Source organism: Schistocerca serialis, chromosome 9 (assembly GCF_023864345.2).
Source record: "Schistocerca serialis cubense isolate TAMUIC-IGC-003099 chromosome 9, iqSchSeri2.2, whole genome shotgun sequence".
Classification (NCBI taxonomy): domain Eukaryota; kingdom Metazoa; phylum Arthropoda; class Insecta; order Orthoptera; family Acrididae; genus Schistocerca; species Schistocerca serialis.
Genome location: NC_064646.1, coordinates 133,724,335 through 133,739,804, shown reverse-complemented (window position 1 = coordinate 133,739,804; position 15,470 = coordinate 133,724,335). Strand labels below are relative to the sequence as shown.

The following is a 15,470-nucleotide window of genomic DNA, read 5'->3' as shown; positions in this document are numbered from 1 at the left end:
GTCTATTTCGATATCTACCATTTTGTCATCTGTGCGACAATCTAGAGAAGGAACTACAGTGCAATCTTCCTCTGTGAAACAACTTTGGAAAAAGACATTTAGTATTTCGGCCTTTAGTCTGTCATCCTCTGTTCCAGTACCATTTTGGTCACAGAGTGTCTGGACATTTTGTTTTGATCCACCTACCGCTTTGACATAAGACATGAAAGAAAGGAAAAAAAAAACACTTTTTCCTTAGTTCTCCTCAACTCCCTACCCCGAGCCGCTCTCCCCATCTTACGCCTCCCCCAGTCTTTATGAAGGCAATCTGGCTAATGTATTGGATAATTCGAACCACTTGCGAACAAAGTCTTTTCATTTTGACTCATTAAGGGTTGAGAATTTCGGTTATTAGAGGCCGGCGTTCTTCTTTGCTCGGGCAGTTTCGGAAGGGTGGCGGGCGTTTGGAGTAAGGGAAGAGCTGGTGAGACCGGAGAAGCGTGCTCTGAGCGGGAGCCTTGCTTCGGCCTGATTTAATAAGCGGCACACTATTACGCCAAATGAACGAACTCCATTTTTGATATCAATTACATTAAACTCCCAAAAGAGGAGAAGGAGAGGTCGTCTGCTTTTTTTTCCCTCTCTCCTTCGTCTTCCCCCTCTTCATTTTCAGAGTCGGCGCCGACGGCCAGGCAAGCAAAAGAACAGACGACAGCGCCAACGTCGGCAACGGCTCCAATTACCGCTAATTCGGAATACTTGCTGACAGATGGCAGCAGCAGTGGCGTCGCGGCCAACTAATTCGCATAGTCGCGCCTGCTGAAAATGTATCCTACGGCTTCAACGTTGTTCCCGTACCTTAAACGTATATTTGTCTCGTGTAAAACATTTCAAAAATTAATGCTGAAGGCAGATTGATTACATTTTGCAGCAATAATGAGTTACGGAACCCTTTACTTTTGCAATTGCACTGAAGCGTCTAAAAAATAACTATTTCACTCAGAATGATGAGCACAACTTACTTTCAATTTAGGAGCTTCCTTGGAGAGAAGCCGCGTCATGTTGAAATCCAGTGACCGTTATTTTGCAACATGATGCGGCTATAGAGACAGAAAATTTGTGTGTTAACGACTAAGCACGAAACCCTATGCACTTACGTCAAATTATTATTGTCCTTTTCTCCGATTCACTATTTTCGACTTGATGTGGCATTCAAGGTGTTGTTACCAAAAATCGGTAGTGAGAAATTTTAGAGTAATATAAACAGCTGTAGCATTTTGCTCTTACATAGCCACAGATCTGTTTTAAAATTGACTTCTGGTGATCCAGAAACTAAATTATTTATGTTCCTTCACATCTGAAGGGAAAAAAGGCATAAAAAAAATGCGGTCATTTACAGTTATAATCTGTAGTAAGCTCGCTCTTACATGTGGCGATGGTGGTGTAATGGTCAGCATAGTTGCCTTCCAAGCAGTTGATCCGGGTTCGATTCCCGGCCATCGCATTTATTTTATCTATTTCATTGATGTCTTTCATTTACACAATGAAAGCTACAGTAGTTACATATGCTTACCGAATCTACCAGTAAAACGAAAATAACTTCTTTATAATTTCCATGAGACAAACCTAAGGTTTACAAAAACACATTAATGGTTGTTTTGCTATAGTGTGACTGTAACTAATACAAATATCTTTTTATAGCAACGTTTTGTCATAACGAAAGTACATATTTTCAATATGGTACTACATTTGCATATCTTCTGTCGTTACTTAGTCGCAAAATACTCTTAGGGAGATACCAAATCTTGCTACCGATCAGTTTTAATTTGAATACTAACAGGGAAATATCCTCGACAACCATAACACTAGAAGTAAAGGAAACAACCCATACTTTAGTATTATTTCATCATGTACAGCTGACGTTTTAATCCACTATTTCCTTAAACTTTCCAATTATTTAAATGATTTTCTCATTGAATATGAGTCTCGGCTCCTCATTTATGATAAGAAAACAAATACTGAAAGACAGTGAAATCATGTTACAACGATATTTTGGAGTCAATGACACAAATTTTTTGTAATATAGCCAATTTACTCAATTTTACTGTCGCTGCATTGAACCAGTAGATTTTAAAATGCAAAAGCGGAAAAATTTTAATAACGTAGTTCGATTACAGGATGAATACGAAAAATAATAAAATCTCACCATATGTTACTTTTATTTATTTATTTATTTATTTATTCTGACAAGATTATGGTCATCAAGCCCTCTTCTACATCTGATCAGGCATTCTACACACCCGCATTTATCATTTTATTCATTATGGCTCCGTGTACCAAGGAATACGTTTAATGTGGAATAGAATGCTTAGAAATGAAGTTAGTAAAAACATTAACATTCGGAATAATAAATTTGTGTTAAAAGTAGATTCGAAAACGGACTATACTGATAAACACACCGTACAGAGAACGAAACCTCACATTCTAAGCTTTATTCGACAGTTTTCACTTTCCGAAAAAATTACTTTGTGGAATTAAAAGCTATACCTGTAGTGATTTTATTGAATCTCGACTCACAAATAAGCTCTCGGGTACAGAATATTGTAAATTTGTTAGAACATTGTGATTGTGATGACTGACTTTTTCCTCTTTCTCATCTTCCTACTCGTTGTCTTCTGTCTGTAGCATTGAATTTTTTTCGCCATATTGTTCTCCTCAATGAATTCAGACAAAAGTTTGCCTTTGGGCGATGTTCATTAACAGACGGAATATCATTAACCATGTGCAGACAGTTACTCAGAGAGCAACTGCCAATCGTATGATGCTGTCACCTTTTCCTTCATTCCTTTCTACAATTGAGAGCGGCGAAAGTGGTGAGCAAAATGAAAACGTTAGTGACAGGTGAAGCAAGGATTTTTCTGCAAATGTATGTTGTATACATATTTACGTGTTTTCGACATGTTTCTAAAATGTCATCGATATGACTGCTTGAGTTTAAACATTTACAACGCCTATTATGTCAATTTACTGGTCTCAATGCACTTATTCCAATATATTGTGTGATAGCACCTTTTAATTATGTTTTTTTACATGAATTACACCAAAAACGCAGAACGTGAGCAATCATCATATATATTATTTCTCAAGTCAATATCCCTTTTTCTCACCACATAGTAATCGTATAGGGATGAATGAGGTATCGTTAGAAAGGCTTTTCAACCGGCTTCTGACATTGCATATCGATTTTACGCTAAAAATTACTATTAGTGCATAATTTTGACATGAAAGAGACTTTTAATGACCATAGGCAAAAGGGCGATGTTCCAGCTTCATACGTATATTTTACGAAGCTAAGTTATTAATCACGAATAAGAGACTCCCTTTTCATTATATCTTATTGCAGATACCACTTTATTTGTTTTAAAGTACTTATTAACTGGATAATTTACATGCAGAATTGTCATAGATAATAACGTCAACACTGCCGTAGTCCATTATCTCTGCCCGTCGTACATGTTGACTTTTCTAAACGAATTTTCCGAAACGATAAACATATTTGTCATCGGCGTCTTGAATTGTGGTTTGCGTGTTGCTACTATAGCCTACCATACTTGCTCTAACTGAACCTCTTTATCGAGTTACAGATATAGATTTTGCGGCCCTAATGACAGTCCCTGCTCTATGCCCGTCGTACAAGCTGCAACAAACATTTCGAATGCAAAACACATTTTTGGACACATGGATGTATCATAAATTCATAATTATTATTTCACGTCGTCTGGTTCATTTCCAAAGATGTTTTCTATTCATTTCCACCGCTACCTTTATCCCAACGACTACATTTATCACAAATACCGTCATTATTTAAAACTATAACAGCGCGAAAGCTTCACGCGAGTCTCCCTGGTTTCATTACTTTGGTTACAGACTGTAAACTTTATAGTGAGCTCAAGTGCCCAAGTTCGGCTCGGTGGACGACAGTAGAAGTCACTATACTTCATTCTTACAAATTTAATTAAAATGAGGGTCCTACAGCTGTTAAACGATGCTGTCTAGTATATGAGTAAGACTGGGGAAGGAATTAAAATAGTTTATACTAATCTCAAGCACGTTACATGTTTAACCCAAAGAATTTATGAAGTTCGCAAAAAAATGTTTTGGGTGAAAACGTGAAAGGCTTTCAACTTGTTCGAAATTCGTCCGAAACTTCTTCACGTAAGTATGCATCTGTCACTTCTTGTGACGCAAAAGCTCATTTTCTGTGGACAGAAATGTTCTCTCTGATATACGCTTGAGCCTAGTAAATAAAATTTGGGGAAAGAGGTTGTTATGTCCTATTATAAAACAAAAACGAAATCAGAATAGAACTGGATTTTGATATCGCATATTTTTTGTTGTTTTCTCGCCTCACTGAGATGATCTCGGTTACATTGTGCCCTACGTATTCTTGAATCAACTATGTCTCAAGAGACCTGAGCACCTTTTAAATTAATGGCCAGTAAAATAAGAGCACCTACACCTTCGTAAATCTTGAAAATAAAAGACGCTCTGATAACAAAAAACTGAAAAGAGGCGACCAGTCTGTAAGTCTATTCATCGAGAGCTGGGACGAAACAAAAACAGTTTCACATGACCGACCACTCACTACCTCTCACGGTGCACGCAGGGATGGCGAAAATCCTTCGTTCACTCTGTGCAGTTGGCTGCCAGACTGACGTCACATCGAAGCGTGAAGTGTGCGTCGCTCATGAAAAACACTGTGTTATGAACTTCGGGTGTATTGTAATGGAAGATACGTTAAAAATCCGACAGGTAGGATAGATTCAAACACAAGCGATTTTAATAACAATACCAATTACAATAACGTAAAGCAACGATAAAACTAAGTTCACTGTGTCGAACTTTAACTGTTTTCGTTAAGGTTTGTAACTAAACGCCCTTCTCTCTCCTCTATAATGCAGTCTAATTTCCACATGGAGGACAAATTTGTCCCACTCTTCTACAGTCACTGTTCTTACTGCTTGTTCTAGTAGCTCTTTAACTTCCGATATTTTGCATATTCCATGTTTTCCCTGCAATCTAGCCTTTGATTTTGGCCCGAAGTAACTCGATGGAGTTTATTTCGCAGTGGTACTGAGGAATTCAAAGAACAATTTTTCCTGCCATTTCATCTACTGCGTGTTCGTTGTACGCTACTCCGCTTTCTTTTTTTTTTTTTTTTTAACGATTTCTTGTAGTTCTTTCTTCAACATACCGTCTTCAAAAGTGACAGTTTTAGATTTTAGCCATTCTGATGTATCTTGCTTATTGGAGTTCGCGTTAGGGACTTTTTCTTCATGACGACATGGTACGGCGCCTTATCAGTACCGAGAAAGAACATCTTGAACAGTGGCGGCTCGGGAGTGTATATTCTGGGCGTTCACAAATTTTTAGATTCAGACAAGTTTGAGAGTGTGAACTTAATAGCATCTGCTGTATAACAGTTATGCTTATTGTTGTGGTTGGCAAGAGAGCCAACACCGTTTTACTAAAGGAGGCCGAAATGCACGCGTTTTAACTTACGCAGGCTGGCGTGAGGTCTGGAACATGACAAGGAAATTAGAATTTTGAAAAAACGGACGTAAATGATGGAATACTTAACTTTAATCCATTAATGATGAACGTCGGTTTTGACGGTACATGATTCACAATATCAATAGTAACTGATAATGGCGCCTTGCTAGGTCGCAGCAAATGACGTAGCTGAAGGCTATGCTAAACTATCGTCTCGGCAAATGAGAGCGTATTTTGTCAGTGAACCATCGCTAGCAAAGTCGGTTGTACGACTGGGGCGAGTGCTAGGAAGTCTCTCTAGACCTGCCGTGTGGCGGCGCTCGGTCTACAATCACTGATAGTGGCGACACGCGGGTCCGACGTATACTACCGGACCGCGGCCGATTTAAAGGCTACCACCTAGCAAGTGTGGTGTCTGGCGGTGACACCACACTTATCAACAAGTTTGTATAACTGCAGCCACTGCCAATAATAATAACAGCAATAATAATAATAGTGATAATAATAATAGGATGCATAAATTATCAGAGAAAAGAAAAAAATTGTATTTGTGCAATTTGTTGTTTTGTACACAGCTAAGTACAGTTTTTCGCAATAACGAAGTAATGTGTAAGTTTTTGGAACTCTCCATTTCGCATTTTTGTGTGAGTTTTTGTGCTTTTCCATATTTGTGACAAATGTGCAAGATGCTAAACATATGTATTAGTTCACGAATTTACTTCCGGGCATAATGTAACATTGCCACATTTTTTCACGCTTTTCTGTATGTGACGTCACGTCACATCTCCTAGACCATGTGTCGCATAATAATATAATTTTGCGGTTACCTTCAGTGCATGCAAAATGTGTTGCTAATACAGTTAGTAGTAAAGAAGTAATAAATTAAAACGTCATGCCTGACGCGGCAGTTCTGCTGCTTGAAAAGCGAAAATGTTGTAAGCGATAACCGTTTTTTTCCTTTTATCATTATCCCCCCTCCCCCCCCATGAATCATGGACCTTGCCGTTGGTGGGGAGGCTTGCGTGCCTCAGCGATACAGATGGCCGTACCGTAGGTGCAACCACAACGGAGGGGTATCTGTTGAGAGGCCAGACAAACGTGTGGTTCCTGAAGAGAGACAGCAGCCTTTTCAGTAGTTGCAGGGGCAACAGTCTGGATGATTGACTGATATGGCCTTGTAACACTAACCAAAACGGCCTTGCTGTGCTGGTACTGCGAACGGCTGAAAGCAAGGGGTAACTACAGCTGTAATTTTTCACGAGGGCATGCAGCTTTACTGTATGGTTAAATGATGATGGCGTCCTCTTGGGTAAAATATTCCGGAGGTAAAATAGTCCCCCATTCGAATCTCCGGGCGGGGACTACTCAAGAGGATGTCGTTATCAGGAGAAAGAAAACTGGTGTTCTACGGATCGGAGCGTGGAATGTCAGATCCCTTAATCGGCAGGTAGGTCAGAAAATTTAAAAAGGGAAATGGATAGGTTAAAGTTAGATATAGTGGGAATTCGTGAAGTTAGGTGTCAGGAGGAACAAAACTTTTGGTCAGGTGAATACAGGGTTATAAATACAAAATCAAATAGGGGTAATGCAGGAGTAGGTTTAATAATGAATAGGGAAATAGGAGTGCGGGTAAGCTACTACAAATAGCACAGTGAACGCATTATTGTGGCCAAGATAGACACGAAGCCCACGCCTACTACAGTAGTACAAGTTTATATGCCATCTAGCTCTGCAGATGATGAAGAAATTGAAGAAATGTATGATGAGATAAAAGAAATTATTCAGATGGTGAAGGGAGACGAAAATTTAATAGTCATGGGTGACTGGAATTCGAGAGTAGGAAAAGAGAGAGAAGGAAACATAGTAGGTGAATATGGATCGGGGGTAAGAAATGAAAGAGGAAGCCGTCTGGTAGAATTTTGCACAGAGCATAACTTAATCATAGCTAGCACTTGGTTCAAGAATCATAAAAGAAGGTTGTATACATGGAAGAATCCTGGAGATACTAGAAGGTATCAGATAGATTATATAATGGTAATACAGAGATTTAGGAACCAGATTTTAAACTGTAAGACATTTCCAGGGGGAGATGTGGACTCTGACCACAATCTATTGGTTATGAACTGTAGATTAAAACTGAAGAAACTGCAAAAAGGTGGGAATTTAAGGAGATAGGATCTGGATAAACTGGCTAAACCAGAGGTTGTACAAACTTTCATGGAGCGCATAAGGGAACAATTGTCACAAATGGGGGAAATAAATACAGTAGAAGAAGAATGGGTAGCTCAGAGCGATGAAGTAGTGAAGGCAGCAGAGGATCAAGTAGGTAAAAAGACGAGGGCTAGTAGAAATCCTTGGGTAACAGAAGAAATATTGAATTTAACTGATGAAAGAAGAAAATATAAAAATGCAGTAAATGTAGCAGGCAAAAAGGAATACAAACGTTTCAAAAATGAGATCGACAGGAAGTGCAAAATGGCTAAGCAGGGATGGCTAGAGGACAAATGTAAGGATGTAGAGGCTTATCTCACTAGGGGTAAGATAGATACTGCCTACAGGAAAATAAGAGACCTTTGGAGAGAAGACACCCACATGTATAAATATCAAGAGCTCAGAAGGGAAAGCGGAAAGGTGGAAGGAGTATATAGAGGGTCTATACGAGGGCGATGTACTTGAGAACAATATTATGGAAATGGAAGAGGGTGTAGATGAAGATGAAATGGGAGATACGATACTGCGTGAAGAGTTTGACAGAGCACTGAAAGACCTGAGTCGAAACAAGGCCCCAGGAGTAGACAACAGTCCATTAGAACAACTGACGGCCTTGGGAGAGCCAGTCCTGACAAAACTCTACCATCTGGTGAGCAAGATGTATGAGAGAGGCGAAATACCCTCAGACTTCAATAAGAATGTAATAATTCCAATCCCTAAGAAAGCAGGTGTTGACGATTTGAAAATTACCGATCTATCAGTTTAATAAGTCACAGCTGCAAAATACTAACGAGAATTCTTTACAGACGAATGGAAAAACTGGTAGAAGCCGACCTCGGGGAAGATCAGTTTGGATTCCGTAGAAATGTTGGAACACGTGAGGCAATACTGACCCTACGACTTATCTTAGAAGCTAGATTAAGGAAAGGCAAACCTACGTTCCTAGCATTTGTAGACTTAGAGAAAGCTTTTGACAATGTTGACTGGACTACTATCTTTCAAATTCTAAAGGTGTCAGGGGTAAAATACAGGGAGCGAAAAGCTATGTATAACTTTGTACAGAAGCCAGATGGCAGTTATAACAGTCGAGGGGCACGAAAGGGAAGCAGTGGTTGAGGGGGAAGTAGGACAGGGTTGCAGCCTATCCCCGACGTTATTCAATCTGTGTATTGAGCAAGAAGGAAAGGAAACAAAAGAAAAATTTGGAGTATGAATTTAAGTCCAGGGAGAAGAAATAAAAACTTTGAAGTTTGCCGAGATATTGTAATTCTGTGAGAGACAGCAAAGGACCTGGAAGAGCAGTTGAATGGAACGGACGGTGTCTTGAAAGGATAATACAAGATGAACATCAACAAAAGCAAAAAGGTCGAATTAAATCATGTGATGCCGCGGGGATTAGGAAATGAGACACTTAAAGTAGTAAAGGTGTTTTGCTATTTGGGGAGCAAAATAACTGATGATGTTCGAAGTAGAGAAGATATAAAATGTAGACTGGCAGTGGCAAGGAAAGCGATTCTAAAGAAGAGAAATTTGTTAACATCGAGTATAGATTTAATTGTCAGGAAGTCGTTTCTGAAAGTATTTGTATGGAGTGTAGCCATGTATGGAAGTGAAACATGGACGATAAATAGTTTGGACAAGAAGAGAATAGAAGCTTTCGAAATGTGGTGCTACAGAAGAATGCTGAAAATTAGATGGGTAGAACACATAACTAATGAGGAGATACTGAATAGAATTGGGGAGAAGAGTTTGTGACACTACTTGACTAGAAGAAAAAATCGGTTGGTAGGACATGATCTGAGGCATCAAGGGAACACGAATTTAGCATTGGAGGGCAGCGTGGAGGGTAAAAATCGTAGAGGGAGACCAAGAGATGAATACACTAAGCAGATTCAGAAGGATGTAGGTTGCAGTAGGTACTGGGAGATGAAGAAGCTTGCACAGGATAGGGTAGCATGGAGAGCTGCATCAAACCAGTCTCAGGACTGAAGACCACAACAACAACATCATTTTGTGGGGTCAACAACGAGAAAAAGCTTCATAAAGGTTAGATATTATGTGTAAAGTTTGTTGCAAGTCTACAAGTGCTCTCATTTTCAAATACTGGATGACTAAATTACGGGTATTTGCGCGTCGCGGGCTACACTACTTTTTCATCCCCATCCCTTTCACAAATGTGTATTTTTATAATATGTACGGATTATATATATTAAATGTCAATGCACCTTTACTTACTTAGCAGATGAACAGTATGATTACGTCAATCTCAGTTCATATAATCCTATTCTTGTCGTTGACCTTCAGCTCAGCCTCCTTCCACAAACGATTAACATCTTGCTCACATGTTCGTCTAACTTATCGGCATGCCACTTATCATACGCATAGAAGTTTTCATACAAATTCGTGTTGAACACAACATCGGCATTAAACGCGGTGTAAAATACCACGACTGATTCACTGAGACACGCAGCGATTTCGGCCGGCGGCAGGGAACCAGGGAACTCCCCTTATGAAATGTGACACTTGTGCGGTACTTGTTTCAGACCTGGGAATCCCAGGATTGTACAAGTGTAAATCGTTCAGTTCGGTTCAAAGAGGCCACAATGATTGACGGGGACTTTAATATTGTCTATCCTCGGGTTTTATATTATAAAATTAAATGTAATTCGTTATAATAACGTAGTAGATTCTCTGAATTAAAAAGATGACGCGAGATTTCCATTGCCCCCCCCCCTCTTAAAATGAGATATGGTGAGATTCTGCCGGACTCCTGCTCCGCCCCCCCCCCCCCCCCCCGCACCCTCCCCCGCTCCCTGATTTAGAGCTCACGTAATTAATGGGCGTCCCCATAGGTCTTACAGGGGATGGGATATTCATCATATACAAAGGAGGACATCACGCTAGGTCACAGGTTTGTTTGGCTCAACGGGAGTTGGTCGCAAAAACGCTAGAAAACGCAGATGCCTGAAGATGAATGTCAAAATTCCATAGCCCCATCTGTATCACTCCCGTTCGGATTGCGAGAACAAGATCAAGACTAATTACAGCATGTACAAAGGCATTTTAAGTTGTTATTTCTTCCTTCGTTCCACAAACGAATGGAATATGTGGCAGTCTACCAATCGCTTCACAAGGGTTTTCATCGCACGATAGTGTAGAACCACCCAAAAGATAAACAGACGCACTGTGAGAGCCTGTAAACGCTGCACAATTTACGCGAATAAAACCAATCAAAACGATAAACAATGCATTCATAAATCTAAGTTTTTCCTTTAATTGTAACTTAAGTAGTTCGTAAATAGTAAGTTTCCAGAACTATCTACAATGCTCTATAGTTCTACCTATAGCTCCACAAGTTCAAAGTGCTGAAATTCTCACTCTAAGCCTTTCTATATTTAGCGAGAAGTAGTAAAGGAAGCTTTAGAGACTGGTCGTATAGAGTAGCAACACTTCAGAATTGTTCTTAAAAGAATTTTGAATCGATTGTTCGCGAGCCGCTGACCAAATTGGCTTGTAGAAGGCTACAGTATTTTCTTTACAATGAGATGTCCGTCGAACGTCTGTCCTGAAACAGGTTGTCTGTTGCAGAGTTTGTCGGGGCCAATAGGAGGGAAGGGGGAGGGGAGGCGGAACCCGACACCAGCGCCACTGGCGGCGTCAAGTCAAACCCTCGGCTTTAACAGTTTAGCGTCGCTCAGGCAGCTTGTTAGAGGAGCTTAGCGCCCGTGAACTGCATGACGTTATCCCCTTCAGGAGATTGCACGAAACGAAGAGGGAGGGACTGTAGTGAGTGACGTTCCACCCGTCCCCTGGCCAAAAATTAACTCAGCACGCGTCAAACTCCAACTTCTAATTCGGAAGATGATAATCCGATTTTGTGTTCAATAATATTAAGGCGAATGACCCTAAGATCGCCTCCCCTAACTATTTTCTGTTATTTCTCGCTCCTATGACAGCAGACGAAGCTGGAAACTCAATAAATAATAGAACTAACAGTCCTAGATAAGTTTCCCAGTAAAAAAGTCCCTTCTAACCCATTCCTGAGACAAACTATTAAGCTAAGTTTAAGAAAACTGACAAGATGTTTTAATAGGTTTTTTAAAAACAACCGAGAAAAAATTGAAAGAAACACAGCGTATTGTGGGCAAATACAAGAATTGTGAGAAAAACGTAAAAACATGATTTAACGTAACAAAACAGGTTCCTAGGCGTTATCAGTCACTAATTTTATATCAGACTAACTAGTGAAAGAAGCATGATATAAATTCAATTATTAAGACAAACAGAGCAAATATACTTTTCTTTCTTTCAGTAGTTGCTGTCTCATACAGTTTATAGTTCCAATTGAAGCAGGAAGTGCATGCACCTCGTCTGCTCCTGCCGTCTGAAATCGTCTGATGTTTTTTTTTTTTTTTTTTCGTGAAACGTACAAATGTTCTCATCTATATAGTGATCATCCTATTAGTTGAGAAGAGGATGCTCTTTTAATCGTCATTGCTCGATGGACTTGAAACCCTATACTTTCTTCCTCTAACTTACTTCTGAATTTTGTTGGCAGGTTTCTTGTTTTATGAAGCATTAGCATTACGACTCGAGCCACAAGCAGACTGTTGTTGTTTCCTGCACCCATAAAATGTTCCAGTTTCTTCTTAGGATTAAAAAATAAAATATTTAGCATTTTGTTCGGTCAACTCTAAGATTCTGGCTCTTGATACACTCTGAGGAACTCCAACTGACAGTATTGGATTCATTTCCGGCAAACCATTTTCGACCAGCAATGTTGTTTGCATTAGAAAATGGGCGCGGGAAACAATTACTTACAGTTAGTTTGAAAGCCATCTGCTTTACGCCATTCCAAGTAACGTCAAAAAAGGTCTTTTCCATATACAGGCAGCAGGCACGGGTCGTGGTTTCCGTATAGGGGAAGGCTGCGACATTTATCAGTCGGAACTACCCTAGACCTCGAATACGCTACAGAGCAGTCTGTTACCGCAAACAAGATTTCAGGAGGGAGGGAAGCAATATCACTCCAAAGATTTTCTTCACTTTTCAGTGTTTCCAGTTCTACATAATGGACAACATGACATGCAGCCTGAAGACTATGATGTGGAGTACAGATGCGTTTTCTTCGCATCAGTCGACGTCTTAGATGCTTTACCTGTTAAAGAACCACCGATGCCAATGCCGGCCGGAGTGGCCGAGCGGTTCTAGGCGCTACAGTCTGGAACCGCGCGAGCGCTACGGTCGCAGGTTCGAATCCTGCCTCGGGCATGGATGTGTGTGATGTCTTTAGGTTAGTTAGGTTTAAGTAGTTCTAGGTTCTAGGGGACTGATGACCTCAGAAGTTAAGTCCCATAGTGCTCAGAGCCATTTGGACCACTGATGCCAATATACACTGGCTTCCCAGCTTTCGCCATATTAGATTTAGTCCAGAATCAGTACCCAGACGGAATACGCTCTGGTCTGAGAAGTGTATGCAACCCAACTCCTCGTCGGTCCACTCCCTATGCTCTTTGCATCATCGAAAACGGCGTCGCCCATGTGCAGATGTCAACGAAACACAACATAGTGATCGACGGACAGAGAGACCGCCCTCATGCAGTCTCCGTTACAGTGCGGAGCGTGAGACTGCGTGCCTTGCACTCCTGTCAAATGTGGTTGCAATCGCACCCACTCTTTGGTGCCGGTCCCTCCTTGCCTACTGCGCCTTGTGGCTGTCATCTGCTGCTGAAGATAGCCGTGGTTGACCACGTCCTCTTCCTTGGGTAGAAGTAGTTCGGAACGCTCCCTATATACGTAAAACAAGGTTTGAACAATACCAACCTGCTGTACTACACTCGTCGCGTTTCGCACTTCTATACGTTTCCCTGTGATTCCTCCCCAAACGAAGTCATTCAGATGTTGTATCTGGACCATGTTGTTCTGAAGAACGTCACCACAATCTACTGTAATTGCTCGTTGATTGACACATACTAACTTTTGTCGTTCCTTCAGCCGCCGCATGTTGAGAGGCCAGCCCCATCTGGTGCTACAGGGTGGCGCACGAAATGTGCTACCATTTTGTTTTTTAATATAAGCTTTATTGTCAATAAATCTGAAAGGAACATATACTACAATGAAGAGCCGTCCACGGAGATTTGTTCTAACTCAGCACATGCTCAATATGTCCACCATTTCGTTTCCTAACTTTCTTCAAACGAACACTGAAGTTAGTGATTACCCTACGGCACATGTCTTCCGTAATTTCACTGCAAGCTTGAAGAATAGGTTTCTGAGCTCCATTAAATCACGTGGACGTTTCGGGAAAATCTTTTCCTTTAGGTACCCCCAAAGAAAAAACGTCACATGGATTGAAGTCTGGACTATTGGGGGGGAGGGGGGGGGGGCAATTTTGTCCGTCATTGAAGCGACCTGGAAACCTGAGTGAAATGATCCGCATGTCGAATTGCTCGTGTAAAAACTCCAACAGAGTGTTTGCAGTATGTGGCCTTGCTCCGTCTTGTATGAACCACTGCGTGTCGAAGGGCAAGGTAGTAGCAAGAAGCTGTGGAATGAAACTATTGCGAAGCATACTCAAATAACGCTCGCTGTTCACAGTTTCTTCAAAGAAAAAGGGTCCAATAAGTCCGTGACAGGAAATTGCTGCCCACGCTGTAATCCTCGGAGCACAATGTTGTTCATGAGGCACTTGTGGGTTTTCAGTGGCCCAAAAGCGTACATTTTGTTTGTTAAACACACCGTCTAAATGAAAATGCGCCTCGTCTGAAAACCAAACGTTGTTGAGAGTTTCTTCCCTGTCCTCCGCCCACTGAGCAAACAGTAGTCTCTGCTGCTTGTGTTCTTCAGTGAGCTTCTGTGCACAGGTCATCTTGTATGGGTACATAAGGAGGTCACTTTTAAGAATGCGTTGAACGGAGCGTCTAGATATTCACAGTTGCACTGCTCCCTTTCTACACGATTTCCCGGGACTTCTCTGTACAGCAACTCGTACCGCTTCAATATTCTTCGGCGAACAAACAGGCTTAGGCCGAGGTCGCTTCGCTTCCAGTATTGTTCCTTCCTGTACAAATTTATCGTACAGCCTGTGGATGGTCTTCTTGTAAGGGACCCATTGTGTTGTCGAAAACGCCTCTGAGTCACAACAAGGCTTTCCGTTTCATGAAAAAGCAACACAATTGCCGATCGTTGCTGTGTCGTCAGTCTTCCATTGTCAGCCATCGCTGCTTACTAGTCTCCTAGCGGCAGTATCGTGAATTACACGTCATTTCGTAACTCATTTGTTTTTCCAAGCTATTCTGGTACTGCTATAGAGATCCCAGCGGGATATCTAATTTGCGTCGTAAATTGTGAAAGAAACAATTGGTAACACATTTCGTGCGCCACCCTGTATATTCACGTGCGATCGCATCGCACTTCCAAGAAATAACAACTTGTATCCTCGGTTATACTGACATGTGACCAACGCTTCAGAGTAGTGGGTTCCAATGGGGGCGGGACCTCCCAACAGCGAACGTTCAAGAGATCTAGGGGGGTTTCTGGTTAATGGCTAATTTGAAGAGGAGGAGGGGTTTTGGGGATGGTGATGACAAATATGCCGTATAGACACCACACTAATATTCATCTCTGACGTAAAGGAACAACTGAAGAAGTTGGAAGCAAACAAGTCGCCAGGTCTGGATGTGATCCCAGGTCGGTTTTGGAAAGAGCACTCTACACCACTGTCCAGT

General features: G+C 41.1%; 1 non-coding gene across 1 annotated transcript; it reads left to right on the top strand.

The window, feature by feature from the left end:
- The first annotated feature begins 1,411 nt into the window (after positions 1-1,411).
- Trnag-ucc (transfer RNA glycine (anticodon UCC)) lies at positions 1,412-1,483 on the top strand. The gene has a single exon. It is a non-coding gene; the product is annotated as a tRNA-Gly (tRNA).
- Positions 1,484-15,470: the final 13,987 nt, after the last annotated feature.